The 18,153-nt window shown below is 43.7% G+C and overlaps 1 long non-coding RNA gene across 1 annotated transcript; it reads left to right on the top strand.

Moving 5' to 3' along the window:
• Positions 1-244: 244 nt before the first annotated feature.
• On the top strand, positions 245-12,561 carry LOC132383231 (uncharacterized). The gene is made up of 4 exons (XR_009508574.1): positions 245-297; positions 3,177-3,250; positions 7,828-8,037; positions 9,100-12,561. It is a non-coding gene; the product is annotated as an uncharacterized LOC132383231 (long non-coding RNA).
• The last annotated feature ends 5,592 nt before the right edge of the window (positions 12,562-18,153 follow it).

Genomic DNA, 18,153 nt, shown 5'->3' with positions numbered 1-18,153 from the left:
GTGGGTGAATGACATTAACTCTTCGAGCTAGCATATGCCAAAATGCCCGCTATGTGCACAGAATGAAAATGTAAAACTAGAAACAGAACACAAATATGACAGGTTCAAGCCCACTCTCACCTTAAAGCACATTCCTTCCAGCTGACACATCGATTTTCGAGATTAATCACTCATCCAGTCTGCCTCTAACTGGTTTCTGAATTACTAGTTAAGGGAATGTCAATAAGCATTTATAACTGGCAACGCTCACACAACGCTGGAGGAACCCGGTAAGCCAGGCAGCACCTACGGAAGAGAGTAAGCAGTTGACGTTTTGGGTGACAGAGAGCTGTACGGGCTGGAGTCAGGGCTCTTTGCTTTGTTACCCACGGCAAACAGGTCAAAGAGTTGAGGCCAGAGTGAGAGTGGTCCACTGGGCCTCTACAACACTGACAGGTCAAACAAAAATGTTAGGAAGACAGCAATGAAAAATCCTTCTACATCTGAATGCAATGGTATTCCTGAATCTCCACCGGGACCTGCATGACTGACGGTAGTGTAAACCGAGAGGAAACTACTGACATGATGAAGGAAGGCCCGAGCACTGCCAGATCTTCATTCCTGCCCTAAACACCAGCAGTGTAACGGGCTGTAAGTTAAGACTCTTCATCAGGAACCTTCATCAAGAATTCCATGATCTTCTTTCAAATGATTTTAAAGATGAGATCTATTTGTCACAGGTACATCGAAACATTGACACATACAGTGAAATGCATCATTGTGCTGTGCCACCACTTCGGAAAGTGGGAGGAAACTGCAGCACCACGGGGTCACGAGGAGATTGTACAAACTTCCTACAGACCGTGGCAGGAATAGAACCGCAGTTTGTGAGAGCCGGTGCTGTTCTAACCACTAGGCTACTGAGCTGCCAGTAAGAGATCTGCAGAATCTCTTGTGTTTATAGTTACCAGAAAGGTCATTAAATACCTATGCAATATGCATCCTGCAATAACGTGGACTGCGTGTTTAAAAATAGTCACTTTAGTTAGACGGGCCAATGTTTCATCCAGTTAGGGTTCTCTTTTAAATGAATACATGAAACCTTTACTGATGAACTGTTGCTTTGTCAGGGTGGTGCCTTTCAAATGAGACAAAACAAAGCTTTTTCTGTCTTTTTGAATAATGAGAAGCAGAGATGTTTTAGAAAGGTAGGGATTAGGAGCCGGGTTAGGCCTCAAGATTGTTTTTCTTCTTATTAAGATCATGTCTGATATTCTACACTATGTCCTCCTGCATTATCCCCCACATCCTTAATATCCAGAGATCTGTGCATCTTCGAATTGAATAAACATCTGCAGTGAATTGCCAATGACTCAGATAGAGAACATTTCTCTTCATCTCAGTCCTAAATGGCTGACCTCTTTTCCTGAGTCTGTGACCCTTGGTTCTAGTACATCACAGTCTGTTTTGGAAACACTGAAGCCTAAGAGCAGAAAGGCCTATGGATATGGTCCAGGCCATCACTGGCAAAGCCTTCCCCACCATTGAGCACGTCTACAAAGAGCGCTGTCACCAGAAAGCATCATCGGGGGCACCCAACACCCAGGCCATGCTCCTTTCTGCCTGCTGCCATTGGGCAAGAAGTACAGAAAGCCTTAGGTCCCACACTACCAGGCTCAGGAACAATTATTACCCTGAACCTGAACCAGCATGGAAAACTTCACTCACCTTAACTCTGGACTGATTCCATAACCTATAGAAACTTAGAAAACCTACAGCACAACACAGGCCCTTTGGCCCACAAAGTTGTGCCGAACATGTCCCTACCTGAGAAATTACTAGTCTTACCTACTTTTCTAAGCTCCATGTACCTGTCCAAAAGTCTCTTAAAAGACCCTATCATAACCTATGGACTCACTTTCAACGACTCTACAACTCATCTCCTCAGAATTATTTATTGATTGATGAATTGATTTAGCAATCTTTTTTAGTATTTGAACAAATTGTCATCTTGTACACATTGATTGTCATTCTGTGTGTGTGTGTGTGTGTGTGAGTGTGTGTGTGTGTGTGTGTGTGTGTGTGTGTGTGTGTGTGTGTGTGTGTGTGTGTGTGTAGTTTTCACTGACTCTGTTGTATTTCTCTGTTTTATTGTGATGGCCTGCAGGGAAATGGATCTCAAGGTGCTATGCACTTTGATAATGCATTTACTGAGAGCTTTGAGAATCCTCGGCCAGAGGAAGCCTCCCTGAACTCACACTGTAAGAATGTTGTTACTTTCAGCGAGACCTCTTCTCAACTCTAATGAAATCTTTGATGTCTGGACCCAAGACATCACATTGAAAAAAATGGAAGCACGTGAGATGAGCTTTATTTGTCACGTGTACATCAAAACATGCAGTGAAATGGATCATTTTTGCATGAACAACCAACACAGTCCGAGATACCCATCTCACTTTCGGCACCAACGTAGTGTGCCTCCAACTCACTAACCCCGACTCTGGAATGCGGGGGGAAACCCACATGGTCACTGGAAAGACGTACAAGCTCCTTACAAACAGCAGTGGGAATTAAACTCTGATAGCTGCAGTGATTTAGAAACATCCTGTTAAGAAAAGGTATCATACACACTTGTAGTCACGGAGGGAACCAGTCTCAGAGTTTGCTGGAAGTCTATTATGTAATTTCACTTTGACCCTGAGTAAAATTATTGTTCTTCTATGTTCCTCTTAGATTACAAATACCCTTTTAAGATATTCAGCTAAGAATTTTACTAATCCTACACCGGGAACAGAGCAGTCATGTAAGAGGAAATATTTAGTAAATGCAGCCAAGTAAGTTATACATGTGTCTGAAAGATAATTCCCTCCATCTGTAGTGGGCCTGCTCATACCTCTGAATCAGATCACTGTGGCTTCAAGTCCCATGACATATGCATGAGTCCCCAGCCGTGGGCAATCCCCAGGCAGTACTGAGGGAAAGCTGTACCATCATCAGCCTTATCTTCTTGGGTGAGACGTTAAATCAAAGCTTCAGAAATAGAAAGAATTCCAGTATGTAGCAGACCTTGTGCTCCAAGGTACATCCCAATAATTAATGATGTATGACTAAACTCTGAAGTACAAATTAAAACTCTGCTTGATACCAAATGAAGGGTTTCTTCCCCCAAAATATTATCTCAGTTTCTCTCTCCACAGATGCTGCCTGACCTGCTGAGTGTTTCCAACTATTTACGTTACTCTCTGATGTGCATTCATCCACCCACAATGAGGTAATAATTGGCTTTAATGAGATTTATTGAGACATCAGTATTGACTATGATTCTCTCTTCTCTTTTCTGAAGTAATCTTTATGTCGGAGCTTGTTAATAGCCCATTTGAAGGACGGCATCTCCAATTGTGCTGCACTCTTTAGCAAATTCATTGACAAGAGGCTGCTACTGTAGGTTGTGGAGAATTATGTCTATCAAAACAGATAAATACTCATCTACCAACTCTTCACTGCGGCATTTTGACATTAAAGAGCAAGCTGCAGTGTTCCTTTGCAAAAGGTTTCTGATTAAATTTTTTTGAAAATGATCTGTCGACCGTGAAGATCTTCTATATGCCGATGTTCACTCAGCCAATAAGGGGCTTTCGTTCTGTTACAATGCATTTTGCAGACAAAACAACTCCCTAATTTGCAGCGAAAGAGAGTTCACTGTAGGAGTAGCCACTGGTAAAGATGCCAGAGTTCTTAAAATCCTAACTAGAACATTCCATCCAAGCCATGCCAAAAAACAAGCCTTAAAAAAATTAAAAGCAGTAGGAAATGTAACATTTGCCAGACTCTGTGCAAGAGCCTCAATGGATGTCTTACTTGAGTTAGTATTTTTTTTATTATTATTCTGATCCTTAGGTCTTGCTGCTCCCACGCCACACACCCTCCATCCCTCCTCTGGGAAGTAACTGGTTCTCAGGCTGCTCTGCGGATGCTTAAGGGCACATGCAAGAGGCTGGGCTGTCAGTGAGTGCTGCTGCCCCCTTCAGCTGGGAGGGGAAAAATAAAACCCAGCATGAGGCATGTCCAAGGTCTGAATGGAGCCCAATGTTAGGGATCACTGGGGTTATGAAATTAGGGATTAAGGATTAAGTAAAATGAGAACTAGTCTTCAGGAAATAAAACCTGTGCACAATTTTACTTCCAACTGACACCCTGATGAAGAATCTCATCCTGAAACAGTCGATTGTTTATTCCCCTCAATAGATGCTGCCTGACCTGCTGAGTTCATCCAGCGTTCATCCAGTGTAGGCATGTTATTCGGCATTTGCAGAGTTTCTTGTCTTTACAATAGATGAAGAATTCCTGCTATTATCACTTTACTAAAGGTATATTCCTGCTGCTTAAGGCACAGTTCATGCCATATCTGTTCTGTCTCTAAATGGTTTGTTGTATATTTGTGGAACTGTCCTTCAACACTGGGGTATATTTTAGGTCTCCGGGTTTTGGAACAGACACTAGCATTGAATGCTCAAAGGGGTTCTGTGAGTAGGGATGCGCTACCATTATAAATATGTGATTCTGTAAATTTATCTATATTACTAATGTTAAGTAGGTGATCATAGCAATTGAAACCCTAGTTAATCAGTTCTTGTTACTGGGTGTTGAAGTAATATAAAATTATGTCAAGAGAGTGAGATTCCTTTGGATTTTCCTGGACTCTCTCTCCTGGAAGTTTGCTACAGTGTGTGAATAAATACTTCTGTATTTCCCAGTTACTGTTACCCCGTGGCTCAGCTTTAGTCAGTCACAACACTCAGAAGAGCTATGAATGAACTGGGGGGGGGGGGGATTAGAAAAAAGGATTTAGCATAGGGACATTGGATTAGGGTGAGAGGGGAAAAATTTAATAGGAGCTTGAGAACTTGAGGAGCAATATTTTAAGAAGAGCTCAGTACTCACATAGAAGTGGCTGAGGCAGGTACAATAACAACTTATAAAAGGCATTCAGACAGGTGCATGGATAAGAATATTTTAGAAGGTTTTGGGCCAAATGTGGACAGATGAGACAAGCATTTTGTTTGGCATGGACCATCTTCTGTGCTATATGACTCTGTAAGTCCCTAAATGCAGCAAACTGTCTCCTGATCGATGAAGGGTCTGATCAAAACCAAATCGACGCTTCAAGGGAGGCCAACTCCCTGTGTATGAAGACTGATCATAGACTTAAACATACAAAACAGGAGCAGGAAAAGTAAGATATTCAACTCTTTGAGTCAGTTTCACCACTCCACATGAACCTGGCTTTTCTCTCATATCCCTCGATCCCTCCAGCCTTAAGAACAATATCCAATCCTTGAATATATTTCATGATTTGGCTTTAACTGCTTTTTAACATGATGAATTCCACAGGTTCACCACTCGTGGGGGGGAATATTTCCCCTCATCTCAGTTTTAAATGCCTTACCTTTTCTCCATAGACTATTGCTGCAGGTTCTGGACTTCTTGAACTTTGGTCCATCCTCTTGCTCCAACCTGATCACCATATCCCTTAAATTCTTCAACATAAAGTTTATTGACATTCAACCATGCACATATATACATCTAAACAAAATGCTATATTGCACCCCTGGGGCCAAGGTGCAAAACATAGCGCAAATACTCACACACAACACTTATAGCTTCTTATTTCTCTTCTAAGAATTGTATATTTGTATCTGATCACTTGTAGTGTTACTGTGACGCTGTAAATTCCTTTGAGATCAATAAAGTCTCTATCTATCCAGTTACGATCCAGGGCACATATGGTTATGATCTGTAGTTACAGAGCACAGACTGTATAGATAGCATCTGAACGAGGTCCAAGGGAATTGAAAAGCTACGGACATCTCCCAAACACGCGACCTCCACCACCAAGAAGGATAGGACAGTAACCACAAGGACCCCTGTAAGCCACAAACTATCCTGACCTGAAAATTTTTCACTGTTCCTTTATTGAAACTGAATCTAAATCCTTATAACATCACAGAAGGAGGATATGCCGGTTGCTAGGGAGGAATCCCATTGGTCCCACTCCCCTTTTCCCCTGCCCCTGTAACATCACTCTTTTGACCCTCCTTCAATTCCTTTTGCCAATAATATTCTCCAAGCTGTAACTTACAGCAATCAATTACCCTACAAATCTGCACGCCTTAAGGTGCGAGAGGAAAGCCAGGTAGTCACAGGGAGAGCGTGCAGACTCCACATGGTCAGCAGGATTGAATCCGAGTTACTGGAGTGGAGGGACAGGAGCACAACCTGCTACAATTCTGTGCTGTCCCTGGAAGTCACTTCCCAGTAGCACTTGTGGAGGCACCTTCACTTTGCGTGGGCGTAGCAGCAAACATAACACTTTATAATGCCAGATACAGATACAGGTTCACTTCCCACCACTGTCTGTGAGGTGAGTGTGCATTCTCCCCATGACCACGTGGTACTCCTCTTTACTTGCACAGTTCAAAAGCCGAGTGGGTTAGGATTAGTAAAATGGAGGCACGCTACATTGGTGCCGAATCTTGCAGACTGCCCCCAGCTCATCTTTGGACTGTTTGGTCATATACGCAAATGACACATTTCGCTGTATGTATCAAAGCTTTGGTGTGCATGTGACTAGTCTTTAAAACCAGAAGAATTGCAGCCGTTCATGTGGGTTGCTCAGGAGGATTAACGACGCAAATGTCACCAGCAACGTCCATATTTGGATAAATAAATGTCATGCAAAGCTCTGAAACAAGGACAACTCATTCTGATTCAGAGTTGTCATTGGACTGGAAACTCAGGGTTAGAAAGCAAACGTGCTGTTCCAAACGTTCACGTTTCTCCCTGCCAGTCGAGACTCTCGCTGGGGCCTTTGTGTTTCCAGGTGCGAGGAACCAGGTCTGTGGGAAGGGATGAGGTCCTGTGGTGCAGTGGTTGAAAGACACTGTGACTCAGATGAATCCAGGAGATTAGCCAGCACCAAGAAGCAGGATATGGACAGGACGTGTGAAAAGTCTGGAATGTCTCGGGGAGAGCAGATGATGGCGGGGGGGAGCTGCAACTTTGAAAAACATCTCCCCCTCCCCCACTCATACCATTCCTCAGTAGAATAAACAAGAGGAGGCTGGTTTGGGCCATACACAGCGGTCCTGTGGAGTTCCTGGAAGTGACGCAGCCCATTGTATTGTTCTCCACACACCTGTGGGCTGTGTATAGGGGAGGAAGAAACAGCTCTGGGAAGAAGCAAGCTGCCTAATGTGAGAACATCACCCCACCACCCCCACAACACCCTCTACAGCCACGTTCAGCACAGCGGCTCACCATGAGGGGGTGGGTAGACCCTGTTAAAATTTTCATGAATCATTTAAAATAGGTTAATTGAAGTTTTCAAGGCACCCCCTAGGGCAAGCCTAGAGTAAATATTTCTATTTTAAACATTGAAGCCAAGGTTTCAGACACAGGGATGACCAAGAGGCAGAAAGGTATCAAGGGGCTATAGGGTTGTAGAGTTTGCAGACACAGGGAGGGGTTAAATCATGAAAGGATTTCAAAACAAGACAAAACTTTACAAGAGAAAGAAGTATTGCTAACCAGGAGGTAATGTAGTTCAAGGGCAGCAGCTGACAAGGACTAGAGCAGGGACACAGGCAACAGAGATTCCTAACTCTGGAACAGGGGAAGTCAGCCTGGAGTGTGTTGGAAAAGTCAAGTTTAGACATAAGAAAGCCCCTCAATAGTGGCTTGCATTTACGGTGTGAAAATGAATTCCCAATTTAATTGAATTGTAGCTGATTGGGTTTTCCTCAGCGACAAATGTCAATCAGCCAATAATTCCTGTTGTACTTTCTCTAGTCCTTTGTGAAGATCGTCATCTTGTCGTGATGAAGAGCATACGAGTTCCTGAAGACCGGTGCCATCTGGAGTCGAACCACCTGTCGCTTAGTTCCTGGCAGGGTCACTCAAGGTGGTACCGTCAAGGGGGAGGTTCCAGACAAGGGGCAGAACAATCAAGACATCAGTGGAGGAGTTGGCAGAAGATGATGACGCACAGTGAAGTCAGAGGTCAGCATGAAATAGATCTTCTTTGGTCTGAGTTTAACAGAAGGCAAATTTTGAAAGGAACCTAAACATTATTTGGTTACCTCTTAAACTAATTTGCTCTAAGTCTGACTTCTGACTTTTGACCTCAGGTTTCCTGCACTACTAATACCACGAGATGGGATTTCTCATCCACTTCCTCCATGATGAGCTGTATCTTCCCTGAAGCCAGAGCTCATCTGAACCTGTTCTCCCAAACCCATACCTAGCCCCATTCACCCTGTACTTGCCAACCCGTTGCCAACATACCAATTTCATTTCCTCTTCCTGGTCTCAGACCCCAATCCTCAAACCTTACAACCACTGGCAAATTCAGACATGTATCATTCTGCTGCTGAGATTGTGCCTTCATCCATCTTCTAGTGCTGGAATTTCCTCCTTAACCCTCTCAGACCCCTCCACCTTTTCCTCCTCAAAGCCTACTCCATGACCAAGCTCTTTATCACCTATCCTATCTGGAACTTCTTGATGGATTGTCCTGTGAACCTTTGCTATCTCAAAAGCATCTGTTTAAAAACAAGTATTTTTTTAAATGTTCACTATCTATTTTTAGCTACTTAGAGATACAACACAGTAATAAGTCCTTCTGGCCCAATGAACTCGCACCACTCAATCGTAGCCATGTGATCAACTAACCTACTGACCTTTGGACCTTTGGACATCATTGGACCGTGTGAGGAAACCAGGGCACCCACGCTGTCACAGAGAGAACTCCTTAGAGACAGTGACAGAATTGAATCCTGGTCACTATCTCTGTAAAAACGTTATTCTAACCGCTTTGGTTTTGTATCGCCGTTGTAATGTAATGGGATCAATGTCACATTGATAGTGCTGCCTTTGGAACAGAACTTGCTGGAAATATGCAGCAGTTCAGTTAGCATCTGTAGAACTAGGAATAGAGTTGTGATGCAGTAAAATGACCATCACAATCCAAGGCTGTGTTAGGGAGACTCTGAAAGTGTTGCCATGTTTCAGGGGCCAACATAGCAAACACAACTTACCAACTCTTAATCTTTACATCTTTAGAAAGTGGAAGAAAACTGGAGAACCTGGGGAAACTCACGTGGTCATGTGCTCCCTTTATTCCCACCCTTTGCCTCCTGCCAGTCAGCCACTGCTCCATCCATGCTGGAATCTTTCCTGGGCTTGTAGCTTGTTAAGCAGGCACATGTGTGGCACCTTGTCAAAGACCTTTTGAAAATCTAAATATATCAACTGATTCCCTTTTATCTATTCTGCTTGTTATTTCTTCAAAGAATTCCACCAGATGTGTCAGGCAAGATTTTCCCTTGAGGAAACCTGCTGACTACAGCCTATTTTATCATGTACCTCCAATTAGCCCAAAAGCATGTCCTTAACATTCAATTGTAACATCTTCCCAACCACTGAGCTTGGAATAACTGACCAAAAATTTCCTTTCTTTTGAAGAGAGGAGTGACATTTACAATGTTCCATTCCTCCAGAACCATGTCAGAATCAATTGATTCTTGAAAAGTCATTACTAATGTCTCCACAATCTCTTCAGCCACCTCTTTCAGAACCCTGGGGTGTAGACCACCTGGTCCAGGCGACTTATCTTCCTTCAGATCTTTCAGTTTCCCAAGAACTTTCTCCCAAATAATATCAACTTCACGCACTTCTGCCCCCAACACTCTCGAACTTCCAGCATACTGGCAGCATCCTCCACATTGAAGGTTGATGCAAAATATTCGGTTCAACTGCCTGTCCCCTATTATTCTCTCTCCAGCAGTCTAATATCCACTCCCATCTCTCTTTTACAGTTTAGGTTTCTGAAGAAACTTTTGGTATCGTCTTTAATATTACTGGTTAGCATACCTTCGTATTCCATCTTTTCCTTCTTAATGACTCTTTTAGTTGCCTTCTGTTCGCTTTTAAAAGCTTCCCAATCCCCTAACATCCCATTAATGTTAGCTCTATTATCTGCCCTCACTTTGGCTTTTATGTAGGCTTGATTTTCTCTTTTTAGCCACAGTTGTGTCATCTTGCCTTTAGAATGCTTCTTCCTCTTTGGAATGTATATATTCTTCGCTTTCCTAATTCCAGAAATTCCAGCCATAGCTGCTCTACCATCATCCCTGGCAGCGTTCTTTTCCAGTCAACTTTGGCCAATTCCTCTCTCATGTCTCTGTAGTTCCCTTTACTCCACTGTAATACTCATATATCTGACTTTAGCTTCTCTTTCATATCATATTATGATCACTGTCCCTAAGGGTGTTTTTACCTTAAACTCCCTAATGAATTCCAGTTCATTGCACAACACTCTACCCTAAATAGCTGATCCCCTAGTGGGCTCCACCATGAGCTACACCAGAAGTCCATCTCATAGGCATTGCAGAAATTCCCACTCTTGAGATCCAGCACCAAGCTGTTGATTCCAATTTACCTGCATATTGAAATCCCCCTTGACAACTGTAACATTGTCCTTTTGGCATCCATTTTCTATTTTCCATTGTAGTTTGTAGACCACATTCTTACTATTATTTGGGAGTCTATATATATCTCCGATCAGGGTCTTTTTACCCTTCCGACCCTCTGTCACCTCCTATTAATGAATCGATTTCATTTTTTACCAACAGAGCCGTGCCACTCCCTCTGTCCACCTACCTGTCACTTCAATACGATGTGTATCCTTGGACACTAAGCTCCCAGCTATAATCTTCTTTCAGTCATGATTCAGCGATGCCCACAACATCGTACATGCCAATCTGTAACTGTTACAAATTCACCTGCCTTGTTCCATATACTGTATGCATTCAAATGCAACACCTTCACTCCTGTATTCATCACCCTTTTCGATTTTATCTGCCTTTTACATTGCATTTCATTCTGTTGGCTGTAATATTGCCCTATCATCAGCCTCTCCTTGCTAGCAGTCTCACAACACACTGCCTCTGTAAACCAACTACCTCATCTACCTCAGCACAATCACTCCGGTTCCCATCTCCCTGCCAAATTAGTTTAAACCCAGCAAACCTGCCCGCAAGCATATTAGTCCTCCTTGGGTTCCGGAGTCTCCCTTTGCTTTCCTGCACGTGGTACCGTCCCCAGAAGAGATCCTAATAATCCATAAGTCTGCCAGATCATCCTGTTCTTAACTTCACAGGCAGCAAGCCGGAGGTTTACCCTGGAGGTCCCGTCTCTCAGCTTTCTACCTAGCTTCCTAAAATTATTCTTCAGGACCTCCTCACCATGTCACTGGTGCCAAGATGTACCAAGGCTTCTGGCTGCTCTCCCTCCCCTTTTAGAATGCCATGGACCTGATCCAAGACGTCTGTGACCCTGGCACCTGGGTGTCTCCATCGTGCCCGCGGAATGTCATCTCTGTTCCTCTGACTATGGAACGTTGTAATCCTCTTCACCTCGCTGCTCTTCCGAGCTGCAGCGCCAGACTCAGCTCCACCTGGTAGGTTGTCCCCCTCAGTAGTCTCCAGAGTGGCATACTTATTATTGAGGGAATAGCCACAGGCTGCCTCCTGCAACCTTTGGATGACTACCTCCCTGCAGCTTCTACCTATCATCTCCCCATGCTCCCATATGAGCTGAATGTCATCGAGCTGCAGATCCTTCTCTGAGGAGCAGCAGCTACGTGCACCTGGTGCAGATGTGGTTACCCTGGAGGCTGGAGGTCTCCCAGAATTCCCACATCTCACGTACAGAGTACAACATGGCCCCTGGAGCCGTTCTCACTACATTAACTGTGCCCTAACAGACAAGGAATGAACAATTAAGAAGAAAAAGAAAAAGTTACCAGATACTTACCTTGCCCAAGCCTCATGAGCCAAAGCCACTCCACCTGTACCTGTCTTATTTTTATTCACCCTTTCTAATGAATCCCACTCAGTCCCAATCTGAAAAATTGCTGAGATGATCACTCATCCACTGGAATTTAGTTGATCAGATAATCTGATTATCCGTTTTAGTTAACCATCCACACACCCTCTATCTATTACCCTTCCCCCATCACTGCACTGTAAACACTTTAAACCACTGTTTATAATTTATAACCACTGTTTATAACCACAGTTTACATTGTAAATGCATGATAATATTTGTACTTATGCACATTCCATTCAATATCCATACTTTAACCTCTATCCTTATTTTTATATAATTATTTATTGTTATAATTGTTGATATTGTGCATTTTGTTTCATGTTGCACCCTGAACCAACACACCAAGCAAATTCCTAATACATGTAAATGAAGTTGATCCTTGATTCCTTAGCCATTGGAATTCTGTAGAAATGAAGTCAAGAACAGTCTAACCCTTTGGAATTGTTGTTTAGACCTGGCCTGATTGGGAATGCTTCAATCAATTGGAATTATGTGGCTCTAGAGTGAATGAAAATCTAATCCACTGGAATTTTATAGATATGGATTAATTGAGAATAGGTTTTCATCTTTTGGAATTCTGGAGTGAATGGGATAATAACAATTCATTAGAATAGACATAGAAAGAATTTTACAAAGAAAGCTTACAAGAGTGTTGTCAGGACTTGAATTACAGGCAATAGGTTAGGACTTTATCCACTGGAGTGTAAGAGAATAAAGGAAGATTTGATAGTATACAAATCATAAGGGTTACAATCATGATTTGTGCAAGCAGATATGCTGCTGGTGAGACTAGAACTAAAGGTCATAGGTTAAGGGTGAAAAGGGAAATATTTAAGGGAAACCTGAGGAGGGAACATCAATCAGAGTGTATTTTTCACTTCTGGTCAAGATGGCGCCTGCATACAATGCTCCTTTGGTCAATGTCTTCTGGATAGATCATGAAACCATACATTTTACTTCGCTTATGCCTTTTACATTTGTTTCTCACCTGGAATGTGACTCTGGAACTATTGGAGCCTGTGGTTTGTAGTTCAGAGATCCAGAGCTCTGTAGTCTCCGAGAGGATTCCGGGAGGCAGAGGCAGCATGCACAAGTCCCGTGGTGAGCTGATGCTTGACTCCATTTCGCTGATTAAAGCTTCCGTTGTTTGACAATTAAAGTGATGAGGGAGATTGGAACATCGAGGCAAATGAGGAAGTGAGTGCCAGGCTGCCTGCCTTTTGATCACTGGTGGGATTGCTGTGCTACGGAGAGGAAAAGGCTGTGCCCAGAGAATGTTTCCCAGGTTTTCCACATTTTGCACAGGGACTTGGACCACAGTCTTCTTTTTCAGACTTGTTATAGTTTTTAATAGCCTGCATTTTTCGCCCGATCTTTCTCGGTTTTTTGTGTGCGGGGGAGGGAGATTGTGGGGGGCCGATCAGCTATTCTGTCTTGTTTTTTTTTGCAGGGAAGGAGGATTTGGGGATTGATGATCATGCTGCCGTAATTTTCTTTCTTGGTTTCGTGGTTATCTGCAGAAGAATTTTTTCAGAATTGTACACTTTGATAATAAATCTGTTTTTGACTGTGTAAAATGAGCTGCCAGTGGAAGCGGCAGTAACAGGTTCAAATGCTTCATTTAAGGGAAGTTTGGATAAGTACATGGAGAGCTATGGTCATGGGATGAGCTGGACTAATGGTTTGGCACAGACTAGATGGGCTGAGTGGCCTATTTCTCTGCTGTAGTCCTCTATGGCCAAATTGGTTTAGTCTGTTAGAATTCATAGTAGATAGGGAATCACTGCAAGCAAATCTACTTGAAATGAAGAATAAAATGCTGGAAATGCTATTTATATTTCAGATTTCCAGGCTCTGTAATGTTTCAATGTTGCCAGCTGTACCTAAACTTCTTCATTGTGATCTAACAATACTTCCACAGGGTGCCAAATTTTGCTTCACTATTAGCTTTGGAAGTCAGTGTAAGTGTTTCATGCTGGAAACTACCTGCTGATTCAGCCTCATTTTCACCGAGTTTAAAAACTCGAAAGATGCGTTTTCAGAAATCAAGTTCCACGAATTTTGTTTATTTTAGTATACAACTGATACTTCCTAGTTTTTGTTTCCCATCAACATACATATCAACAAAATTCCCATCAAGTACCTCTTGAGATTGTTGTGAAATGACTGTCACTGATCCAATTTCAGGTTCAATTTCACATTTAAGTTTATTGATGGCATTGGTGTGCATATCCACAGAAGATAAATGTCATGAAAATTAGCTTTTTGCAACAGCAGTACAGTACATTACAAAAAACGCGTTAGCATGAACTTATATTAACATGATTTATATGTAGTTTACACATGTGCTAAATACTTTATTGATTAAAGTATGATTGTCTGTCTAAATAAGCAACATAGTAAACACTAGTAAAGTTGAGAGAGAGAAGGAGAGTATAGTCAGATAGAGTGTTCAGGTTTTCAGGTAGGTTCTAGATCCTGATGGCCATGTTGAAGTTTGAGGTGTGGGTCTTTGGGCTCCTGGTGGCCATGGGAAAGACTCTGTTGAACTTTGAGGTGTGGGTCTTTGGGCTCCTGGTGGCCATGGGAAAGACTCTGTCGAACTTTGAGGTGTGGGTCTTCGGGCTCCTGGTGGCCATGGGAAAGACTCTGTTGAACTTTGAGGTGTGGGTCTTTGGGCTCCTGGTGGCCATGGGAAAGACTCTGTCGAACTTTGAGGTGTGGGTCTTCAGGCTCCTGGTGGCCATGGGAAAGACTCTGTTGAACTTTGAGGTGTGGGTCTTCGGGCTCCTGGTGGCCATGGGAAAGACTGTCGAACTTTGAGGTGTGGGTCTTCGGGCTCCTGGTGGCCATGGGAAAGACTCTGTTGAACTTTGAGGTGTGGGTCTTCGGGCTCCTGGTGGCCATGGGAAAGACTGTTGAACTTTGAGGTGTGGGTCTTCGGGCTTCTGGTGGCCATGGGAAAGACTCTGTTGAACTTTGAGGTGTGGGTCTTCGGGCTCCTGGTGGCCATGGGAAAGACTCTGTCGCACTTTGAGGTGTGGGTCTTCAGGCTCCTGGTGGCCATGGGAAAGACTCTGTTGAACTTTGAGGTGTGGGTCTTTGGGCTCCTGGTGGCCATGGGAAAGACTCTGTCGCACTTTGAGGTGTGGGTCTTCAGGCTCCTGGTGGCCATGGGAAAGACTGTCGAACTTTGAGGTGTGGGTCTTCGGGCTCCTGGTGGCCATGGGAAAGACTGTTGAACTTTGAGGTGTGGGTCTTCGGGCTTCTGGTGGCCATGGGAAAGACTGTTGAACTTTGAGGTGTGGGTCTTCGGGCTCCTGGTGGCCATGGGAAAGACTGTTGAACTTTGAGGTGTGGGTCTTCGGGCTCCTGGTGGCCATGGGAAAGACTCTGTCGCACTTTGAGGTGTGGGTCTTCAGGCTCCTGGTGGCCATGGGAAAGACTGTCGAACTTTGAGGTGTGGGTCTTCGGGCTCCTGGTGGCCATGGGAAAGACTGTTGAACTTTGAGGTGTGGGTCTTCGGGCTTCTGGTGGCCATGGGAAAGACTGTTGAACTTTGAGGTGTGGGTCTTCGGGCTCCTGGTGGCCATGGGAAAGACTGTTGAACTTTGAGGTGTGGGTCTTCGGGCTCCTGGTGGCCATGGGAAAGACTCTGTTGAACTTTGAGGTGTGGGTCTTCAGGCTCCTGGTGGCCATGGGAAAGACTGTCGAACTTTGAGGTGTGGGTCTTCGGGCTCCTGGTGGCCATGGGAAAGACTCTGTTGAACTTTGAAGTGTGGGCCTTCGGGCTCCTGGTGGCCATGGGAAAGACTCTGTTGAACTTTGAGGTGTGGGCCTTCGGGCTCCTGGTGGCAGCATTGAGAAGAGGCCATATCCCAGATAATGGATATTACCGACCAAAAACGCTGCCTCTTGTAAATGTCCTCAATGGTAGGGAGAGCTGTAACCATAATAGAGCTGGCTGAGTCCACCATTCTCTGGAGTCCTTTGTGTCCCTGTGCATTGGAGTTTCCGTACCAGGCTGTGATGCAGCCAGTCAGAATACTTCCCGTAGAATATCTGTAAGTTTTTCAGTCTCTGACGACTTACCAAAAGACTGAAGTAAAGATACTGGCATACACCCTTCTAATTCCACCAAGGCCAGTAACCCCGGGCTATAAAAACCCAGAAACAGAAGCTCCAAAGACCTCATCTCTGGAAGAGGAAGGATCTTTGATGGCTTAGAACAGAATAATGGGGCGTCCATTTAGAACAGAGATGAGGAGGAATTTCTTTAGACCATAAGACCATCAGATATAGGAGCAGAATCAGTCCATCCGGCCCATCAAGTCTATTCTATCTATTTGATCACGGCTGATCAAATTTTCTTATCAACCCAAATCTCCTGCTTTTCTCCCCGTTTTTCTTCATGCCCTGAGCAATCAAGAATCTTTCAGCCTCTGCCTTAAATATACACAAACACTTGGCTTCCACAGCGTTTCAATTCCTGCCATTGACTGTAAGGATTACCTGCATGTTCTCCCCATGACCAAGTGTGTTTCCTCCAGGCGCACTGGTTTCCTCCCACTGTCCAAGGATGTACCGGTTAATTGGTCTTTGTAAATTATCCCGTAATTAGGCTACGGTTAAATCAGGAGTTGCTGGGCGGCACAGCTCGAATGGGTGGAAGGGCCTACTCCGTACTATATCTCAATAAATTAAAACTTCCACAGATTCACCACTCTCTGGCTAAAGAAATTCCTCCTCATCTCCATTCTAAAAGGATGTCCCTCTATTCTGACATTGTGACCTCTGGTCCTAGACTCTTCCACCATAGGAAACATCCTCTCCACATTCACTCTATCAGTTGATAAATTTCAATACAAAATTTCTCATTCTTCTGTATCCTCGTGAGTACAGTCCCAGAGCCATTAGACACTTTTCATATGACAAGCCACTCAATCCTGGAATTATTTTTGTAAACCTCCTTTGAATCCTCTCCAGTTTCAGCACAAGATAAGGGGCCCAAAACTACTCACAATACTCTAGTGAGCCCTCATTAGTGCATTATGAAGTCTCAACAACACATCCTTGCTTTTATCTTCTAGTCCTCTTGAAATGAATGCTAACATCACATTTGCCTTCCTCAACACAGACTCAATCTGCAATTTAACCTTTAGGGAATCCTGCACAAGGACTCCCAAACCCCTTTGCACCACAGTTTTTGTATTTTATCTCCATTTAGAAAATAATCAGCCCTTTCATTTCTTCTACCAAAGTGCATGACCATACATTTCCCGACACTGTATTCCATCTACCACTTCTTTGCCCATTCTCCTAATCTGTCTAAGTCCTTCTGTAGCCTCTCTACTTCCTCAAAACTACCTGTCCCTCCACTTATCTTTATATTGTTTGCAACCTTTGCAACAAAGCCATCAATTCCATCACCCAAATCATTGACATATAACATAAAAAGAATCGGTCCCAGCATACACTCCTGTGGAACACCACTAGTCACCAGAAGTCAACCAGAAAAAGCTCCCTTTATTCCCAACCTATGCCTCCTTCCAATCTGCCACTGCTTTACCCATGCTAGCTCCTTTCCTGTAATACCATGGACTCGTAGTTTATTAAGTAGCCTCATGTGTGGTACCTTGTCAAAGGCCTTCTGAAAATCCAAGAATACCCCTCTTGAAGAATGGACTGGTATTTACAATCTTCCAGGCTTCTGGAACCATTCTAGAATCTAGTGATTCTTGAAAGATCATTACTAATGCCTCCACTAATGTCTCTTTAACAACTTCTTTCAGAACGCTGGGGTGTAGACAATCTGGTCCAGGTGACTTATCTACCTTCAGACCTTCAGTTTCCCAAGAACCTTCTCTCTGGTTATGGTAACTTCACTCACTTCACGACCACTGACACCTGGAACTTCCACCATACTGCTGGTGTCTTCCACAGTGAAGACTGATGCAAAATACTTATTCAGTTCATCCGTCATTTTGTTTCCCCCAGTACTACTGCTCCAACATCACTTTCCAGTCGTCCAATATCTACTCTCGCCACTTTATGTATCTTAAGAAATTTTTGGTATCTTCTTTAATATTATTAGCTAGCTTACTTTCATATTCCAGCTTTACCTTCTTAATGACATTTTTAGTTGGTTTTAGCCAGAGGCTGGTGAACCTGAGGAATTTGTTACCACGGGCAGTGGTCATTGGGTGTACTTAAGGCAGAGACTGA

Source organism: Hypanus sabinus, chromosome 29, assembly GCF_030144855.1.
Source record: "Hypanus sabinus isolate sHypSab1 chromosome 29, sHypSab1.hap1, whole genome shotgun sequence".
Lineage (NCBI taxonomy): Eukaryota > Metazoa > Chordata > Chondrichthyes > Myliobatiformes > Dasyatidae > Hypanus > Hypanus sabinus.
The sequence above is the reverse complement of the archived record's forward strand: the minus strand, read 5'-3'. Positions and strand labels throughout refer to the sequence as shown.